Source organism: Patagioenas fasciata, chromosome 2 (genome assembly GCF_037038585.1).
Source record: "Patagioenas fasciata isolate bPatFas1 chromosome 2, bPatFas1.hap1, whole genome shotgun sequence".
Lineage (NCBI taxonomy): Eukaryota > Metazoa > Chordata > Aves > Columbiformes > Columbidae > Patagioenas > Patagioenas fasciata.
Window position 1 is genome coordinate 166,784,501 of NC_092521.1, and position 21,682 is coordinate 166,806,182.

A 21,682-nucleotide genomic window follows, 5' to 3' on the forward strand; every position below is an offset into this window, starting at 1 on the left:
AAATAAGCACTTTACTCTCACTCTCGGCTTCCCACAAATGTTTAGACTGGAAGACCCTCCAAATGGCTTAGGTTCTTCCTGTTGAGTGCAATGCAAGATAACACGTTTGTGGACGTGAAGCTGGGGACACTGTCACTCAAAAACCTTGGAAAAATGAGGATGGGCTCTTAATGAAGTCTCTAAATATCCATATCCAGCAGAGATTGTAAAATCATAGAATCAATTTAGCCAGGAAAGATCTTTTAGACCATTCAGTCCAACCGTTAACCTAAGACTGTCAAGTCCACCTCTAAACCGTGTCCCTAAGAACCTCATCTATGTGTCTTTTAAACAGCTCCGGGGACGGTGACTCAAACAGTCTTCATTGATTCTGTTTGGAGAGTTACAGATCCCTCTCTCACACATTTTTTGGCTCCTGGTCTGGGATTTGGTCACCAGGGTGGAAGTGGTGGGGATGGATGGGAGCTGGGGGGGAACTCTGGGAAGATTAGCTCGGGGTGTGACATGCAGAGGGTTAATTGTATTAGCGCGAATACCTGAGGGATTAATAATGATTTTCTGCTCATCAGGCAGCCTTCCTCGAGAAATGTAACGCAAGAAAAAACACGTTAGGAAATGCCAGAAAAATGCAGGAAAAAAAAAAAAAAAGAAAAAGGAGAGAAATTGTGGGGGTGGTGGTGTGAAGAAGCAGCCTGGGACCTTCGTTAGGCTCGGTATGGGAGTCACAGAAGGAGTCTCAGTGTCTGGACAGGGCCACCCAGCACCCCCAGGGCCTGACTCTGCCCTTAACTCCACCAAGCTCCTGGGGACTAAAGGGCCATGGGGACTTTTGTGTGGAGTGGGATCCACCTTGCTGTGGTGCTGCAACTCTGTAAAAGGAGCTTGGGAAAAGAATCCACCTATGCTGGGAAGGAGAGGAACAACTGTGGAATGACAAGCGTTTGTGGTGAGGATGGATCACCTGGGCTCCAATCGGGGCAGAAGAAAGGGATGCAAGGCCACCGCAAGCCATGCACAGCTGTCCTGTGGTGTCTCCATCTGGGGAACTCCTTGCTGCAGAACACTGCTGTGCTATCATAAAGATGGAAGGAAAAAAAAGAGATAAATAAAGTGATTTGGAGGAATGATAATAGCATCTGAAGATCTGCTCAGACAAAATAGCAAGAAGATGTGCCAGGGGAGGTTCAGGTTGGACGTTAGGAAAAGGTTCTTCACCCAGAGGTGCTGGACACTGAACAGGCTCCCCAGGGAGGTGTCACAGCCCCAACCTGACAGTGTTCAAGAAGAGACTGGACAACATCCTCAGACACACGGTGTGAACTGTGGGGTTGTCATATGCAGGGACAGGATCTGGACTTGATGATCCATGTGGGTCCCTTCCAGCTCAGGAAATTCCACGATTCTATAAAAACCTGAGGGCTTAAAAATGCTCATATTTCAGGCCATAGGGAGCTGAAGTAGGAGCGTTTAACAATGGACCCTAGTTTTGCACATCAAGGTGAAATGTAGACAGCCACCTTGTCATGGAATCATCTCTGAAGTCTGAACGTCCCTACCGCCATAGTATGTCCTTGGAGGGGTGACCGTGGTGTGAACACCATCGCATGGAGAGGGGAGCTGAGGTGCAGGGAGGCGGCTGACCAATTTGATTTGATGTGTGAAGATACTCTACATCCACCCCAGGCCTGAATCACATCTCCACAATAGCCCCCTTATTTGCTGTCCAGGCACTTGACCAAATTGACTTACTGTGGCCTTTCAGAACTTTAAAGAAACCTATAAGAAAAATGGGGACAGACTTTCTAGCATGGCCTGCTGTGATAGGACAAAGGGGGGTGGTTTTAAGCTAAAGGAGGGAGATTCAGGCCAGATGTGAGGAAGAAATGTTTTACACTGAAGATGGTGAGAGCCTGGCCCAGGTTGGGCAGAGAGGTGGTGGATGAACCATCCCTGGAGACATCCCAGGCCAGGCTGGACGGGGCTCTGAGCAACCTGAGCTGGTGAAGATGTCCCTGCTCATGGCAGAGGTGGCACTGGATGAGCTTTGAAGGTCCCTTCCAACCCAAACTATTCTAGGATTCCACGATTCTATGATGTGGTGCCAGTGAAGTTGGGTGTCAGAGAATGGTGGGGTTTGGACAACATGAGACATTCCTACTCAGTGTCCTCTCCCCATGGGGTCTATCCATATCATCTATTTCTTTTCTTTAGAGAGTGACACCTTTTGCTTTACATCAGTCCCACATTGTTCTCCTCATGCTGGTTGGGTCCCATCACTGTCTTTCCCTGAAATGGGGCTTGCGTTAGCTTGGGACCCGCTTGCTAACAGATACTTCAGCAGCAAAACACAAGAGACTCGTCATGCACGTCCTGATGGGCACCACGTAGTGGCAGGAACATCCAGAAATTGCTAATGTTTTTTCATTTTCCTCCCTTTTTTGAGCCTTTTGAGGTACCCTCCCTAATTATTAGTCAAGTCAGCAATGTCAACTAAATCTGCTGCCTGTCTCCTGCTTCCTCTTCCATCCTCTCCCCCCCCCAAGTGCAAGATTTGTCTTTGGCAGGTTGGAAATGGCCCAGGCTGGATGTCAGCTCTGCTGTCAGAGAACTGGTACAGCCGTTTTCAGCGTCAAGGTATATTTTTTGATAGTCAAGGTGCTGCTCCTGATTTCCTTGTCTGTCACCCTCTCAGAGGAGGAAAGACGCCTGATGCACTTGATTTGGAGCCAGCCCGTTGATGGAGAGATGCTGTGGAAAGCTCACGCCGCTGCCAAACGGCTGATGAGCTGCTCCTCAGACATCCCTTTCTCTGCCTTTTGCTAGGCATGATTTTTTGTCTGGGTACCACGGAGCTGTTGGCGCATGGGGGTTGTCTGATTTTGAGAAGAAATTTGCAGTTGTACCGTGTCCAAAAACAACCCGTGGACTAGAAAGAAAATATGTGGTTGCTTCCCAGGAGTCTGTTTCATCGATCTTGGTGAATATCAGAGTTTAATCAGCATCCAAGAACCAGCAGTTGCCTTAAAATGCAGAGATTGGACCCCGGCCCTTGTATTTGCAGAGGTGATATAATCTTTCCTATATGACTTTTCCTGAAAATGCCATCCCTGTGAGAAAAAAGAGGGGGGGGTGGAAATCAGGACAATTTGTGTCCATTTACAGATCTGTGGTTCAACACCCCGGCTCATTCTCTCCTTTCTAATTGCTGCTTTCTTCTCCTCTCGGGCTCCTTTGTTTCTCTCTGCAAGCAGCCTCAGCTTTCAGATGGTTTAGGGTCATTCCTCCATGTGCTGCAATGCTAATTATTTCTTCTGCCCTAATTCGGCTTTACGTATCACTCCCAGCCATGTAGCGCACACACCGGCACGGTCCCTGCATCCACACGATAAAACCTCCCCACAGACACACGTGGGACAACACAAAGCTGCAGGATCCCGATGCCTGAGAGCAAACCACGGTTTCTGTCGTGCTGCAGTCGCTTCCTAATCGTGCCATCTTAATTAGAGAGTTTCCAAAGCTGATGCAGCCACGCACCAAATTTGCCCCACTAATGCTTTTAAATTATGAAGGTAGTGTTGATAATAATTGCCTTTTATTACGGCCTATCTGCAACATCCAAAATATGTTGAAGTAGAAACTACTCAAAGGATTTTCCGGTTAATGAACGATTTGTGAAAAGCTCTCTTTTCCAAAAACAACCGATATTAGAATCGGTGCTGATGTCATGTAACAGCTCCCATTCAGAAAATGCTATTGAAAACAGTCCAAGCTCCTCAGAACTGTTAAATCTCTTTTAATTTCTCCTCTTTGTGTAGATATAAGCTGTGGGGGTTTTGTTTGTTTGTTTATTTCCCTCTTGCGGAGAGTAAGTTTTAATTTAATTTGCATGTTGGGTTGCTGCTCTTTTTGTGTTGCATTTAATATATTCAGAGCATTTGGGGAGCTTGAGGTTTGGAGGCAGCAGAGAGTGAGATTGTTTCCATTGATGAATGTGGCTTTCAGAAAAGGAACGAAAAAGTTGGGGAAAATAAATTCCATGAGTGCCAGCACAGGCAAGGAAATGGAGGATTGTTTTCCTTGCTTTTTTTCCCAGGCAAAATCAGCAAAAAGCCTGTCCTTCCTCTTTTATTTTATTTTTTTTAATAACATATGCTTTAAGAAAAATAATGGCAGTGATGGCAAGAAAAAGAAAAACCTAGGCAGGGATTAAGGTAGATAGGTCCTAAGCAAAGATTAATTAGAAAATGCATGGAGACATGCGGCTCCCATCCAAAAATACACAGGAAAATGAATGTAGAGAGGCTGATGAAGAGGGTTTTTTTGCACAATATTGTGTCTTGTGTGTTTAGATGGTGCTTTGCACCCTGCGAGCTGTCCATGAGGATGAGGGTGCATAGGATGGGGATGCATCGACGTGCCGTGTTTTCTGATATATAAACCACTCCTTCTTCCTGACCACTTCTTCCCTTTCCCCTCCCCTCCCCAAACTTGCTTTTTTGTTGAAGTGGCTCTTCTAGTTTCAGGCTTTAGAGCCTAAAATGAGCAATATGTCACAAAGAGGAGGTTTCCTCCAGGCTGAAGATGGAGGTAAAAAAGTTGAGGACTCTTTCTCAAGGACCCTTTTCTCTCATAAAGAAGGTTTTAGTATTGTTTGAGGGAATAAAATCAGCCGTAGGAAGGCTTGTCCCCAGTCAGGAAAGGGCTGTGTGATCTAAATCACATTTTGCCATCCTGAGCTGCTGCGGTTTGATGTGGTTAAAAGACACATTGTGCACCTACACCCAAAGTCAACCTTGCAAACTCTCTGTCAGGAGCCTTTGGGAACTGTGTGGCCAAATCCAGACTTGCCCTTTGAAATGAAAGAGGAGGGTCCCTAAAAGGCACCTTGAGGATGTTTATTTTTCTTGTTTTTTCCTCCCCAAAACCTACACATTTAGAAAGCGCATCTGCTGCCAACCCAAGGGATGCATCTCGGGGGATACGAGGACTGGGGAGAGATGATGCTCGGGGATGCCCAGATGAGGGTCAAACCTCTGCATTTCTTGCTTAATACCAGAGACTTGTCACCGCTCCAACGTGAATTCCTGCGGACAATGCGAGCCGTCCCCAGCCGATGAAAGGCTCCCGTCCTGCTGGGTCTTCAGGGAGATAACCCCAACAAAACCCCTGCAAGCCTCCACCGAGTGCCTCCAACCCTTCCCCCCGGGGAACCCGGAGGATTGTATCCCCCCGTGTTTGCAATTTGTGTGTGTGGCACCATTAAGAATTGATATGCTCGATATGAATGGCGATAATTCAAAACGCTTGAATAGACCCCGAGCTCCCCCCACCAAAAAAAAAACCAACATTGTTGAAAAAAGTCCCCTACTCAGCCTGGGAGGGAAAGTTTGTGTATCAATCTAGTTTTATAATAGTGTAATTTAGTGTCTAGGCCCGGGCTCTGGTGGTGATATTGTACTGGAATGAATGAAACAGAGGACTCCAGGCTGAGCAAGAGCTCGAGGACCCGGCTGGCTCTATTCAGGCCAAACTAATCGGCTTCAGCTCAGCTCTCCGCCAAAGCTCCCCTCTCAGTAGTGGGTTTTTCTCTGGGTTTTTGTTACTGTTTCTTAAAGAGCTCAGCTGGCTGCTGAGGCTGAAAAGAATCAAATTATTAAAGATTTTGTGGAAAATCCAGTGAGAATGGGCCCATGCAAGAATAATAGCATTGTGCCACCATGGGCCATTCCCAGCTTCCAGTCGGGAGAAATTGTCAACTCTGTCTTTGTTTTCTTAACCCTTTCAATGGAAACAAAATAATATTTAGCTCAGCACAAAATACCTTCTTTTTCATTTCTAATCCTTTCAGGTTCCTTTTTTTTTTTCCTTCCCCCCTTCTCCTCCTCCTCTTCTTCCCTCCCTCTCTCTTTATCTCTCCCCCTCTCCCTCTTTTTCTTGGCTGTCCTCTGAAATATACTTATATACTTCATACGTCCCCCTTTTCCTTGCCAGTTGGCCGGAGTGGCATCTGTTATCAGGAAGACCCTTTCTTTTTTAAACAGGATGTAAAATGGGTGATTAAATCCTTTATTAACAGCCACCACCAGAAAAGGGAAGAGGAAAGGGAAACGTTTTCTTTCAAGCTTCTATTTTTAACATTTATCAGGAGTTAATAAATCGTTAGTATGTTGTTCAACGGGATGGCTATATAACACATCATGTTTTTAAATGTCTATATATCTTAAATTTAGAAAAGTATTTAATTGGGGCATTTTTATGTCATTAAAGAACAAAAAAGAAGTGTCTGCCTGTCTGTGTGTCCATCCTTAACACATCAGGGTAGATACAGATAACTGAATCACTCTCCTCCTCTTTTATTTAGGGACTAAGTAGCTTTCCATTTGTGAGTTATATATTTTCTTGGCAATTTCTCTGCTGCATGCAGGGATCCTAAATGCTTCGAGGAGTGGAATTGTCTCAGTGATGGGAGGAAAAGGCCCCCGACCATGGCATGGACGTCAAACCTGGCTGTGCTGCGGATCTCTTTGGGTTGGGGATCAACTGGTGGCAGGGAGCTTGGTTGCACCCCATCTTCGCAGGGGTGACAAAACCCCTCAGCCACCACCCCTTTGTGCAGGGAGCGCAAAGCCACTGCCACCTTTTTGAGGCCTTCTCAGGGATGGAGCAGAAGGAGAAGGGATTAAAAAAAACATATTAAAATTGTCAAAACAAACCCCCTCCCTGCCAACCAGCCGGCATCAGGGATGGGGTGAAAAAGCACAATGCTGGATCTGCTCCTGGTGTAAACCCAACACCAGCAGAGTTAAGCGGAGGAAAACTGGACAAACCTGTAACCCGCCAAGTTATAATGTTGATAGCAAGCCCAGTATTAGGGTACTGGGGGTGAAAATTAAGTGACAAAAGGGTACTCACTATCCCATTGTGGGATATCCCCCTAATCAGGATATACTTTGCTCCGCTCTAACCTATTGACAACAGAACTAGGTCATCTTGGTGAATGGGGTAGATTTTCTGCCGCCTCAGTGTCTTTGAGGCTGGAAGGGATTGTGTGTTCAGTGTTACAAACAGACCTTCTTGTCTTTTATTTCCCGACCAGCAGCGCGCCGCTTAACAAGGGGAACTGGACCAGCCATTTTTTCCCCCCGTAACAAACGGACGGTCCCATCCAAGACGTCCTTGCCAGTTGGCTTTCAGACAGGGGAAGCTTATTCATGTTTTTAGACCTCAGCCAAGTTCATCCAGGAAGCCTGGGATGTTTTAAACTGGGGGAAAGGTGGGGGTATCCAGGGCTCCCTTGGAGGAGGGAGGCGTTGCATTATTGCCGTATTTTCTTTAGTTGGGTCTTTTTTTGTGCATTCGCAGAGATAGAGATGTCTCTATCCCTGGCATAACACTGGCTTAGGAGGGATGTGCGCAAGGATTTTTTGTTGTTCTCCTGGCAATCCTCAAGAGGACAAGTCCACCCCTGCTTGCTTGAATCACCTACAATGGTGGGAGAAGAATGGAGGATGTGCGCTGTGGTTGCTAGTGGTGAGAGATCTCACAGGTGAGTCACCACCAGTGTAGGTGGATATTACGCTACAGCCCGAGACACTAAAATGTCTTGTGATGAGCCAGACACAGAGAAGCTGTTGATTACCTTCCTTTGGAGAAGATATTTTTTCCCTATCCCTCCCTAGAATGTTTCCTCCTCAACCGTCTGCTTTGGGCAAGGACAGAGCGTCATCACGCTCTCCATCTGAGATCATGGTGGAATGTCCCAGGGAAACGCTTGCACCACCTTTGTGTAATGTTTCTGCTGGCCCTTTTCAAGTGTAAAAACATCCTCTGATCTTTTGGGGTAGATGATAAAACTATTCACTTCTAAGGAACAGCATCACCCTGTCTTATAGATCCTGCAGACATTAGCTCATGGCCGTACACCCATTTTCCTAGTTAGTCAAGCCTCATCTTCATTACTAGGAATGAATGACTGCTACCCTTGATCCTTCCCTGCCTATTTTCAGGCACCATACAGAAAAGTCACCTGTAATTCACTGGACAACCAACCTCCTGCACTGTCCATCAGGCGCTCCATGACTTTGTCCTCTGGGATCCTCACTGCTGACCCCACAGCCACTCCTTGGTATCACCGTTTGGGACATCTGAGATCAGGATGAAGGGTGAACACCTGGATGGGGCTAAGTAGGGATGACTGACACAACAGTGGTGGAGCAAAACCTTCTCCTCATCCTGGTAACACTCAATGTTCCTCTTCACAAGTGTAGAGATTGGACAAGGAGGGTCGACAGGAGAAGGAATCCTCCTCAAATGCCTTGTTCCTTGTGGTCATCCCTAACTGTCCTCTTCTGTCTGCTCTTAGAGACAAGTTTTGGTGCTCAGAAGGTGTTTGGTCTGATTCATTAGAGTTGTTCTCAAGCTGTAGGATGCTCATATAACTGCTATAGCTGCTGCTGAGGATATTGTAGTACAGGAGACAATGTGTCCTAAACTTGGCTATATGCCTGGATTAGAAATTAAAGGCAAATAAGGCAACCTAAGTTCTGGAACTGCATCAAAGGCAAATCCAGGCTAAATGGGAAGGATCCAATTTCACAGTTAAGTTTGTTAAATAAGTGCGTGGTGGTTGCCGGTGGTGCGCACGTCCCTTTATTAACAATTTAAAAATGAAAGGTCCCTGCCTGGAGATAACTGGAGGATCAGACCTTTTTCTGATTGTTTTGCCACAAGGAATCCTTACTCATGCAAGGTTCCTACTAAAACTGACAGCACTACTTGCATGCACAAGGACCATCCTGGATAAACAGAATATAACAGCAACAATTATGGGAAAATTGAAGGGACAGTAAGACATGCTTGGTAGACCCAACACAGCAGAAAATAATCCAACAAATCCAGTGATTTCTTTTTCACTTGTGAGTAGTCTGCAAGCAAGTAGTTCCCAGCCAGAAATTATTCAGCTGTTTCATTTTCAATGGCTTCTGCATGTTGTTGGAATAAATTATACTTCAGCGTGTGCCCGTTGCACAGACCCTCTGACTGCTTTCCCTGCAGTACACGCCAGTTAAGGATGACAATTTGCAAGAGAGAATTTGACAGATTACTTTTTTTGGTGCAAATCATAATGTTAACGGGTAATCATTAAAATAAGAGTTTGTAGAGCTTCCAGTGACGCTGTTGTGATGCATATTTTGCTCGCAGATTGCTCTTTGCAATGTGAAAAAAAAGGCTCTGTATAACCTTAGAAAATGTTTAATAGTTTCAAAGACTCCTGCATATGTTTGTTTGCAGTGTTCACTGGGCATGAATTATAAAAGGTGCCTCCTCTACCTACATCAGCATCCAGATGAACAAATATGACTATGAATAAGTCATTTGTGCCACCTTTTATATACATCTTTGTGTGTAACATTGAATTATTACTACCTTTTGGCTGATTTTTTTTTTCTTACTTTGGTAATTTATGATTATACCACAGAACTTTTATCTCTGGACTTTTTCTAGTGTTCCCGTTCTCAGCCGTGTGAAATATTGGTTGAAATGAAACAAAACCTCTTGCCTGGATTTTTAGTACTCAGAATCAGGTTTGAGAAAAATCCCCGCAAGGACTCAGAAATCAGAACATGAATCACATGAATCCAGCGTGAACTGTTTCTAAGATGTCACGATTTTTAAACCGATCTCATGATTTTAGTGGGGAAATGACTTGGAGAGGCTTGGCTGGCAAGGGCAGTGCTGTGGTTTGCTACATTAAATGGTCCTGTCGACAAAAGGAGGTAATTAAAATACGTTTGTCAGAAAAGAGCCCAGATTTCCCATGCAACACGCAGTACTCTCTACACAGCAGAGCTTTTCCTTTCTGTGCTCCCCTCAGCTCCTTGGTTTTATCATGTCTCAGTCAGAGGCAAGCAAGACAATAGACATTCTTTGACAAATTCACTACAGGGGATGTGGAGCTGAGATCTGTGGTGCCAGTTTTACATCTCCTTAGGTCTTGTCTTCGTGGCAAATGTGACCAGAATAGCTATTTTAGAATTAGTTTTCTATAGTGTTGCTATTCCAGAGGAAAGAGATTTTATTCCAGATGAATTACCCTGTTTAGGAAAGCGCTTGTTATTTTGCAACTAAAACGTATACGTGTAGAACAGCACATGGTAATGTACAGAGGTACGTGACATAAGGAGAGTCAGAAGCCATATGGCCACGTTAATGCCATGCTCAGATCATGCTCTTAACTGCAGCATCATGTAGTTACATGCACCCAGAAAAGAATAGGATATTCATTAATAAATTATACTTGCATAAAATATATTGCCCAGTGTGAGCTGGACACTCTGTCCTTCTCTGCAGTTAATGGGGTGAGAGGATCCTCCAGAAGGTTGTTGGCCTCACCTGTCTTAGGTATCTCAGGGTGGGCAAACTGCTTTGTGCAAACATTTGCCTCTCTGCTGACTAGAAAGGAAACCAGAATTCAGAGCTTAATCTAGCTTTACAAGAGTAGTGATGAAACAAACCCTTCTTTGGGTGACTTCTGTCCTCAGACAGGTCGTGGGAATGGTCCTGCCAGTTCAAATCAGGGCACACACCACTTTTTGAGGGGTGTACAAACCCAAGATAGAAGTTGTTACAGTCCCTATGAAAAGGTTTAAGGTGCTAGCGGGTCACTTGTAGACAAAATCTTTGCGCTTGAGTTCAGTTGCATATCTGGGCTTCTTAGAAGTTACCACCTCCTCATGAATTTCCCCACACTGTTACTTCTTGCCAAGCAGTGTCTTTCGTGTGGCTCAACTCCCACTGCCTGCATACTCTGTGTTGGACTTAGTATTTGTTTAAGTGGATCAATTGGCCCTTTCCCATCTGGGAAATTGTCCTTCGCTTCTTGGTAGCGACCTGCTTGCAGAATTATCCATCCTACTGTGCTCCATCCCTGGAGACATCCCAGGCCAGGCTGGACGGGGCTCTGAGCAACCTGAGCTGGTGAAGATGTCCCTGCTCATGGCAGGGGTGGCACTGGATGAGCTTGGAAGGTCCCTTCCAACCCATATTCTATGATTCTATACCTGGCGGAGATAATTCTTCTGTTTAATTAACCATGTGTGATCCATGGGAAACGGTAAAACAAAATAGCACATTATGTTTAGGCAGCATCAGAAAGCATCTCTGAGCCACAGATCCTCCATGCCAGCTATGCCAGAGGAGATACATCTGCATGTTTTCTACCACTTTGATGAAAAATTAGGAATCTTAGCAGCTTTTCTGAGGGGAAACAGAGTGTGATGATGTTCTCCTCTAGTCAGGTATTGCTAGGGAAATTTGCCAGGCCCACTTATAGAGCAGTGGAAGATGCTCTAAAAGTGCAAAGGAAAATCAATGCTACAATGGTTATAGGCAACTCAGAGTTTGTGAAGAGAGGGAATATATTTTTAGGCCATCTGATACAACTGCAGTAACAAGATGTGCTCCTGGGTACACAAGACCTTCTTCTCATCTAGATCAGTCAAAATTAGGAGAGATGAGACAAATGGAGTGGGTAGATTAGATTGCACCCTGTGGTGGTAAATGGTTTTCAGCCTCCTAGACATGACATATGCTGAGCCTTATCTCATCAAGCTATGCACAGAATGAACCTCAGGGGCCTTTTCCAGCTACAGGTATTTGTACAGGTTGGCTTTATGTGAAATACAGTTCCTAAGGATGTCAATGGACAGCTCTGGAGGACTGCGAAGTCAGTGTGTTACAAGGCCCATTCCCAACTCAATATGTGGATTGAATGTTCTTCCTGGTTTATGAAAGATGTCTTACAAGGGTTAGATTGTAAGACTGGCCCTTGGGATGAAGGGACTCAATCCCTGTAATGCAGTTCTTTGTGCAACATTGGGGAATTTATTCGATGTGGGACTCATCTCACATTATCCATCAAAAAATAATGTCTAATCCAAGATAGTCTTTTGCCTTCTGTGGTTAATTAGAGAGATCTAGTTGTCTAGAAAGTGATTTTTCCCATCCATCCCAGGGGCAGAGTGAGATTGTAAGCTCAATGTGTGTCATATCAATGTTTTATTTCTGCAGATTTTGCAGAGTGAGACATGCCCATCTGTCTCTCCTGAGGGCATCAAGAGACTTGATTATACCTAAATTTGAGAGAACCAAAGTCAGGTGAAATGTCTTGCATTTTGGCTTCTTTGTACCTCTGCTCCTCCTTTGTAAAATAAAGGTAAGAACACTCTACTCCATTATAGAGAAGATGTGGACAGAAATATGTCAAAAACCATGAGCTGTGGTCACAAACCTGGCAGAGCAGTGTAGGTTAGTTGTCCTGACATCTGCCGTCTTCTGCTTTGATGGACGGTGGGTGAAGGCATGCAGTTCAGAGAAGACAACCTACGCAGTAAACTTCATCCCTATTTCTGGATGCTCAGTAACCAAAATCCAGTGTCACCACAGGGAGGCATCAATGATAGGAAGAGGTTTCTGTAGCACTCATGGGTTTGGACTACAGTTGGTGAAGAAACCAACCTGTTCCTGGCGTGAGGCAGTGCTCCAGCTTAACCTGAAGCAAAATTGGCTCAGGAAATTTCTGTAGGTGTTGATTCAATATCAAAAGAAATAGTGGTGAAAAACCATGGTGAGCTGTTGTTGCGGTTTTAGCATTGATGCCTAGTGTGACCTCATGAATATGTTGGTCCACCATTGTGCTGTCACTTTTGGCCTCCTGAACCCAACTGAAGTGCTGATTTGAAAACCTTGTCTAGCATAGATGAGCAAAGAGTGTATCTTACTATAGGAGCACTTTTGGTGATGGGTACTTTACAGCCTACAACAGCTACTACAGATTCACATACCTTAGCAAAAATAGGGGTAGCAATAGTCAATCATCTCAGTGTTGTACTTCGGTTCACGGGCTGCAAAGAACCATGGGAAAACAGTGTAATGTGGGGCAACAGTGCAGAATTAAGCTCGTTTTGTTTATTTTTTCCTTACCTTTTATTTCATCCCATGAGTAGACAATTCCAGAACAAATTCCTGTGCTGGTAACTCTTTGGGTTTAGAGTCTGGAGGGATTAACAACCAGTGAAGATGTGTCCCCTCCAGTAATGCTTTGGGCCTAACATCTGAAGATCTTGAGAAAGTTTCAACACTCATCATGCAGTAGAGGACCGGAAAGGATTATTGACAGTGCATCTGTCAGATTACTTTCCAGATGCTGGTTTGAATACCGTAGCTCTTCTCTCTAGTGAGCTTTTGGTTTGGAGAACTGCAGGGATTAAATAACCCTCTGCCTTACTTGAACCTTTGCTACCAAGTGCGGAAGAAGAGCTGCTTATGAAGCCTAGTGGGAGAAAATATTCTTTTTGCCAATATTTTGTTGAGAAAAGGAGAAATCAAGACCTGATTGATCACCAACCACCCTTTGGATGTCCTCTGAGATGGAATGAGAAAGGGCAGAGAGAGGTTTGGGATGAGAGATGTGGACTTGAAGCCAGGGCTGAAGTTCATAAGATTTTGTTTCTATTCTCTGTTTATCTGCAACACTCCTCTGAGATAAAGTGGTTTCACGTGATTTATCCTTCCTATTTATTAATAACATTTATAAGCCACAGAATGCCTATCACTAAGTGCATGCACAGTAGCCAACCTTTGATTGTGTCATAATACAAATAAAAAATTAATTTTCTGTGAAACATTGTAGCAGGAAGACTCCTTAGCACCAACTACACCTTTACTGCACTAAGTCTGTTCAACGTACCTGCAAGATTTGAGCCCTTTTGGGTTTGAATGGCCCCTAGTACAATGGAGGCAATATAACTGTGACATTCAGACTCTATTTGAATGTATTAATAATAGCCGAACACTGTGACTCTGACGTTACAGTGTAGGGGACAATATGCACCTGCTGGCCATTGTTCTCTGCTTGTGCAACTGCTCATGTATGCTCCCCAGGGACTGTTGACCTCAAGTGGTGTGCAGTAGAAATTTTAGAGCACAAGGAATTACATATGATGGTTACAAGGTGCTTCTTACACATGTGTTACAGACCTAGACTTGCCCTTGTTCAAATCTATAATCTACCATTGTCTCAGTGGAGTAAGAGGTGAGAAATATGTCCGTTTCATTTCGATTATTTCGGAGGCTTCCAGTGAAATGCAGGGTTTGAGGCATCAAGAAGAGACCTGTTGTCTTCTCAAACACATTTTTGTCACGTTTTTTACCCCAATGAACAGACAATAGATTTGTTATTGAAGTGGGAGATGTGGCGATGTGTGACAGTGCTTCAAGTGAACTGAATGGCATGGTGGCTCTGAAGATACACGTTCTTGAGACACTTCCCTAGCAAATACATGTCCCAAGACCTATTTGCTTGCAGAAAATTATTCAGCCACCAGATGTCCCTCCATGCTCCCCTGGTGAACAAGGAAGACAAAACTGAAACACAAGTCTTATGGAAAAATGCTCATTTACAGTTTGTAACTCTTGTTCTTTATTGAATAACTTCTGCCTAGAGTTGGCTTTACTTTATCTGAAGAGATGCTGTCCTTCAAAGGTAGATTTTGGTGCATTTCTTTGGGTTGAAAAGACTGGAATAAATATTCTCTGGAGCTTTGTATATCAAAAGTTTTTGTCTGCCCGTGGCTATACATGACAGTGCTGTTGAAAGATTCGTACTAAGAAAGTCACTGAGGAGGTCAGAGGGGCTTTATGGGAGGTGGCCTTTAATGAAGGTGTTTCACAATGGAGACATCCAGCCAGGAATTCAGAGCATGGAAAAAGAGCCTATAGAGGACTTATTTCCAACATGCATTGCTTCTCCGAACAACTGATTCTCAATCTTTTTCATCCTTCAGATACCCTATGCTGAAACGACCTGGAGTCTGAAGCAACTTTTGCCTCCTATTTATTCTGAGAAGTTTAAAGTTAGAGACCATTGTATCAGCCTGACATTTTTGAGTATTCCAAACAAAAGGGAAAATCGCACATTTCTGACACTAAGAGATCACGGACTTGAAATAAGTGCAACTTCCCTATCTTCACAAATTGTGAATGACTTTGTTTCCAAATGGGATAGATCATTTTATTCTGTTTAGTAGTCAGTCTATAGCAGGTTAGGAATGAAATATCCCATATAATTTTCTCTCTTTTCCCACAGTATACATATATATATTTATTATTATTTATTTTATTTTGTTTTTCTTTAAAAACTGCAGTATGAGTCGAGCTTGTGGCACCTGCAGTTACACCCCCTTACATTTACTCTTCAAATTCACCCCTGATTCACATTAACAACCAGCTCCTGAACCTGTCAGGAAGCCCTTCTTTTGTGGAAGTGAAAAGACAACAGGTCCTTGGATCTGGAAGAGAAGTCCACTCACCATCACTGGTATATTCAGGAAAACTCCTTGCTAAGGAAGGCTTAGCAAGGCAAGTGCTAAGTTTGAACCAACTACTTTCCTTGTAACCACAGGGTCAAAATCCAGCTGACTCGACTCAAAACTTTTGTGCTTCTTCAGCAGGTGAGTAAAGTCTGTTCAGATTACTTCCATTAAGGATATATTGTTTCATGGTCTGGACAGACATTAAGGCCAGTTTCTAGTCAGAAATGAAATTTGCTTTGGTGTCTTCAGACACAAGTTTAAGTTTCTTCCTGGTTAGAAGCGGCCTTCAATCTTCAGCTTCTGTGGTTATCAAGAGCTTTTCTTTCTTATGGAAAGCATTGTAGACCTCTCAGAGGGTATTGGTTTTGAACCAGGAGCTGGCATGTAAACCTGAGGGGTTCAAAGGAAATTTTGGTGCCAAAATTTAGTCATCTTGTACAAACCAATTTTCAAATCTATTTGCATTTTCTTTAGCATTTATTACTTTTTTTTTGGTACTTTTTCTACATTCTACCTCACAGTTGAGATCCCTGCAAATTTAAGGTGAGTCTTGCAGTTTTGGGAGGGTTTCATCAGCCCTAATTTACGCCTCTCAAAGTGAGATGCCCAGGTCCAAGTTAGTCAGCCCAGGTTTGCTTTGTAGTCAAGGGAGACGAGAGTCATCCCTAGGGGAAGATTCATCTTGTAAAACAGACACCCAAGGTTGGTCATGCAAATCACTTGCTGGACATGTCCTGTTCTCTCCCTTTCGCTGTGCAGATTTGTCAGAACTTTAATCTTTTTAAAGTTAAGTGAAATGACTACTATGTTCAGGGTTTTTCTTCCAGACTGGAAGAGTAAATAACTTGTTTCCTAAAAGACATTCCCCCCTGAACTGCAGGAAGTATGTGAGTCTCTCCCAAGTTGGTTTCATGGACATTTACATGTTGATGAACAGATGATCAGCTGTGCTGGATCAGACAGCAGGTTGTGTTGGCCCCATCTCCTGTCTATGACAGAGGCCAGGAGTAGATGCCTGGGGAAGAGCAGAAGAACAGGACAAACACAGGGTGACACTGCCACTGGTGTGTCCCCAACTCCAAGCAACCCCCGGCTGGGATTTCTGATTGAGAAGTTGTATCTTTGAGTGTAAAAAAACCTCCTCACGCATTTTTCCTCAGTGAATTTTGTCTAGTTGCTTTTTAAACTCGGGTAAATTTAAATATCCACAGCTCCCTGCAGCAGAGATTTCTACGGTTGAACTGTGTCCCATGAGAAGAAACACTCCTTTCTGTTGTTTTCAGCCTGCTAATTACAGTGGATGTCTCCCAGTTTAATATTATGAGAAACGGTGGATATTTGTTCTATATTCACCTCTCAGCGCTGTTGTCTCCCCAGGCCCGGCTGCTCCAAGGATTTCTTTTGCAGATCATGCCAGCTTGCACCCTATGGCCTCTGCTTACAGAGCAGTTCCCACCTTCTTTATGCCAGCAAGGTATAACCACATGCTTGGTGAGCTAGCAGAACTCTAAATTTTTTATTGACTTGCACTAATTCCAAGCCACAGGTGAAAAAAGTAATTTCCTTGACATGACACGTTTGATAAATGATGCTAAAAAGTGGACCTCACTTTTCTTTAGTTAAGCCAAACACTGTTACTATTACTAACTTGCTGTTATTTTTGCAGTCAGATGACTTGCAAGACACCTGCTTGGTATGAACAACTTTGTGGCCTCCTTGGGTATGGTTTTTGTGTCTACAGGTGAACTGGCTCAGCCTACAGTGATGGCCAGGAGCTGGTTTTATCTATCAGCATCGCTGATGGATGTTAACAGGGTTAGGTAGAAACGGATGACTTGGACTGAAAGTTCTTTAGGACAGAGTCCACCACCTTGTTCTGCATTTGTACATCACCTAGGCCTTGGGGTGGTCTTCAGCCATGATGGGCACCAGAGACACCATCACAAGACGTGGCGTATGATGATGGCTGAGACTATCATGGTAACAATGACACCTGGATCTCATTGTGTTCCTCAGATATCGAAACATCCTAATTAGAAGGGAGGAAAAAAAAAATAATTCAACAAAGTTGTGCAGCCAGACTTTTGGTTGTGTTTTATTCCATATGAATTTGGAGTGTCTGCTGACTTTTAATGTGTAACCTTCTTCTTCCCCGCAGGGACAACATCTGCTGCTAAGGAGAGGTGTGTCGAGCGGTCCCCGCCAGCCTGTAACAGCAGCTGGGCAGCTGGGGAACTTATCCAGAGCTCTTGAGGGCCACTCAACTGTCATTCATTAACAAGTCTAAAGGTCAGCTCCTTGCCAGCCCTCCATGTGCCAAACTCCTTCTCGATGACTGCCGTGCTCAGGGAATGTTGTTCCCACTCCATGCTTGAACCAGTGACAAGTGTGATTATTGATTTAGCTGTTAATAACAACCAAAGTCCTTTCCTTACCACCTCCAGGGTTATTTACTTGTCCTGCCCTCTCCACTTCATTGAGACACCCTCCTGTCCAACTGACACTGCAGAAAGCATGCCTGGGAGAAATCTCCTGCAAAGTCCAGTCTGATATTCTGGCCTGGATTAGCAATGTAGAAGATAAAACCATCTGCAAGGTGTTCGAAGGGGCTGTGTCTCATCACAGTCTATGTGGAAAAAGCATAAGTATTTGTCAAAAAATTCACCCATCTTCATTCCCATTGACTAGCCAAAGGCTACTGTGGAGTCTCTACTGTGAACCTGGGGCTAAAGAGTGGGTGGGACCCAAGTTACTCCTTAATATTTGAGAGCACTTGTAATTCAGGTGGAGTGGCATGAGGAACAGAGAGGGAGCAGCAGTTTCAGAGGAAGCATTTTTCCCCTGGAAAGAAGAAGTTTGTTGAAACTGAGATTCCAGTGAGGTTGCTCAAGGCTAGACTGGAGCTATCAGTCACTCAGAAATGGCTAGTGACTCAGCCAGGATGTTGGCTGTAGGTTCAAGTCTCTGTCTGATAGGGAGGGGAGGCTTGCCCTGGGGTTTCCATGTGCTGCCAGTTGTCCTTGCTGTGTGGCTGTTCTGGAATCCTTTTCTCACTGAAGCGATCTTATTTTGCATAAAGACCTTGATATTCCCAGGATGAAAGACGCTGCCTGCATAACCCAGCAGCATTGATTAGGACAGAAAAAACAGGTTCGAGACTCCACTTGGATGCCTGCATGAAAGAAATTCTTGCTATAACAAGTTGGCACCCCACCACTACCACTGCAGTTTCCCACACAGAACTGAGGATGACCACAGCCTCATATATCCCAGGAAAAAATCTCATAGATGCACTTTATTTCTCAGAGCTCAGGTGCTTGTTGAGATATACTCAACCCAGCCTTGCTGCACATCCTCTTAGGCAAAAGAGTAGATGAAATTTAGGGCATCGGGGTGAGCCAAGGAGAATAGAATTAGGTTTCAAAGGTTCAGGTCCAGAGCACAGATCTATTTTAGACCATGGTTAAAGTCTATTTAGTCTTGCTGTCCTTGCACAAAACCAACTCGCAGAGAAACTGAGCTGACCTCACCTTAACACTAGCACCAAGTTCATTAGTTAACACTTCACCTGTTGACACTCGCAGGCAAATCCCAGACTGGGTTGTAGCCCTGTGGAATGCAAATCTGGCTATGTGCCTCCAAATGACTGTACGGTGGGGAAGAAAAAAAAATCCACACCTGCAAATAAAAGCGATCAGTAAGCAAATTCCAAAGCCAGGCTGGGTAGCAACGAGGTGGCAAAGCTTTCAAATTATATTGGGTCACAGCTTATTTCTTTATGGCCTGGTTAGCTGCTGGTCAGGAATTGCTTTCAGCTGGTTTTCACAGCTTCAAAGGATGTTGTATTGGACTGATTGCTCAAGCGGGATTCAACTTGCAGATTAAGACATCTAAATTTAGGCAGCAATATGTAGTGTGCTGCCTACATGTGCTTGGAGAGTCTAAGCTCCCATTACAACCTGTGGAGATCAAAGTGTCAGTGTGCTTGCCTAAACACAGGATTCTGGTACCATTTAATGTGTCTTAGTGTAATTCCTTTGGGTATCCACCTCCCAATCCAGAAGGGCTTGGGTCTCCTAAAGGGTCTGTAGCATGGGATGTGCCAAGTCCGTATGATATTGCTGATGTCCTCAGTGATCTAAGGCAGCACTCAGACCTTATGGTTAAATGAATCGATTTCTAGACTCCACTGACAATAACGGGAACTTGAAAGTCAGACCTCAAATTCAGGCAAATTAGGCTCAATTCACTTGAATAAAATGTCTAGTGCCTTTTGATATGTCTTGGGGTATCTGAGATGTCTTCCTGGAGCTGCCAGACATGGCAGAGACCTGCAGGAGACCCATGGAGGTTCTGGAACAACACCTGGAGGACAGGCAGGATACTCCAGATGGAAATGCCCAGAGGGCATCAATATGCCTATTTATGGTTCTGTGGGCACCTACATTTGTGTGTTTGAATCTGTGAGTTGAATCCCGCTCCTTGTAATCAGTGAAGCCTGCGTGGCAAGTCTGCAAGTTTGGGGAGACTTTGGATGCCTTGTTCACATGCAGATTTGTCTGACTATGGGTGGTTTATTTCCACCAGACTGGTGCACAAGGACTCTGGGGGCTGTCAGAAGCCTTGAGCTCACTCTGCATGTACAGACCAATTTTCACATGTGCTACGGATCTGAGACATCCCAGACAGCTTTGAGTTACTCTTCATATGTGGCTGGGTTACCTGTGCATGCAAAGCAGCCAGGAGAATTGGTGTAGTACTACCAGAGATGTGGCATGTGAACTTGGCCATGGTTTGGCCTAGGAGTAGTCTAGTCAGTACTGATTCTTTGCTGGGAACCAAACCTTTGGCCAAGTTCAGTGCACTGTTTATCAAAGAAATGTTAAACTCTCGACTTTGATGATTACAAGCAAGCTAGGTGCCTAATTACTTCTCTCCATCAAGGCTCACGTGCACATCAAAACTTAAATTATTCTTGGGAATGAGGTTAAACCCTCGACTCTGAGTATCAAATAGCGGCCATTTGAATCATAGAATGGTTTGGGTGGGAAGGGACCTTCAAAGCTCATCCAATGCCACCCCTGCCATGAGCAGGGACATCTTCACCAGCTCAGGTTGCTCAGAGCCCCGTCCAACCTGGCCTGGGATGTCTCCAGGGATGGTTCATCCACCACCTCTCTGGACAACCTGGGCCAGGCTCTCACCACCCTCAGTGTACAAAATTTCTTCCTCATGTCCAGCCTGAATCTCCCTCCTTTAGTTTAAAGCCATCACCCCTTGTCCTATCACAACAGGCCCTGCTAGAAAGTCTGTCCCCATCCTTCTTATTGGCCCCTTTTAAGCACAGAAAGGCCTCAATAAGGTCTCCCCAAAGCCTCCTTTTCTCCAGCTGAACACCCCAATTCTCTCAACCTGTCCTCGCAGCAAAGCTCTTCAAACCGTCTGAGTATTTTTGTGGCCTCCTCTGGAAAAGTTTTAGGTGACTTCTATGAGCTAGGCTGTCATCAGCAAAGTCCACTGCCATGGCTAAATGTGACCATAGTCTGTGCTGCCTACCCATAAAGAAAAAAAAAGACTGTTCTGCAAAAGAGAGGACTCCCACAGTTTCTCTTATAGTGAAAAGTCCAGATCATGAGGCAACAGTAAGTTATCAATGCCATATTTAGTTCATAAAAGAGTCTGATAATAATAAAGGGGTTAACAGCATGCATAAGGTAAGAGTAACTGAGGTGTCCACTCATTTCTAACTTTTTCCTATTTAAACCAAAAAAAGGCTCTTGCTCAAACCTGGTGAAGCAGGCAACACAGCTTGACAAATAATCTTATCTCAAGTGCTCTTTAATAAGAATGTTTATCATTTATTTCTGGAAAATATGCTGAGTCTGGTATGCTGAAAGCTCTCTGTGGTGTTTGACCTGTGCCATTCAAAGCAAGGTATGGGTGTGTGTTTGTTGGGGGGGATATTTTGTCTGGGCCATCACAGCGTGCTACTTGCTTCCCGGTCCCTTCTCATGGGAAGTATGCATGTTTCGTTGTTTATATACATGTCCATTTACAGTCTCTATAGAAAAACAGATGTCTCTGGAAGGTGATTTATACCAAGTTCTATATTTTGAATAAATGGTATGAATCTCTGAATGTGTCCAGATCCCTTCGTTAGCTATGAAGGATGAGCTTAGATGAGACACTTGGTCTATGAGAGATAAAGCTGGACAGTTTCGAAGTCTTCTAACTGTGTGGTGAAGGCCACAAGAAGACCTGTGGTATCTGATCTGCTTCTGTTTGTTTGAACAGGCATAAAGCTCTGGAAA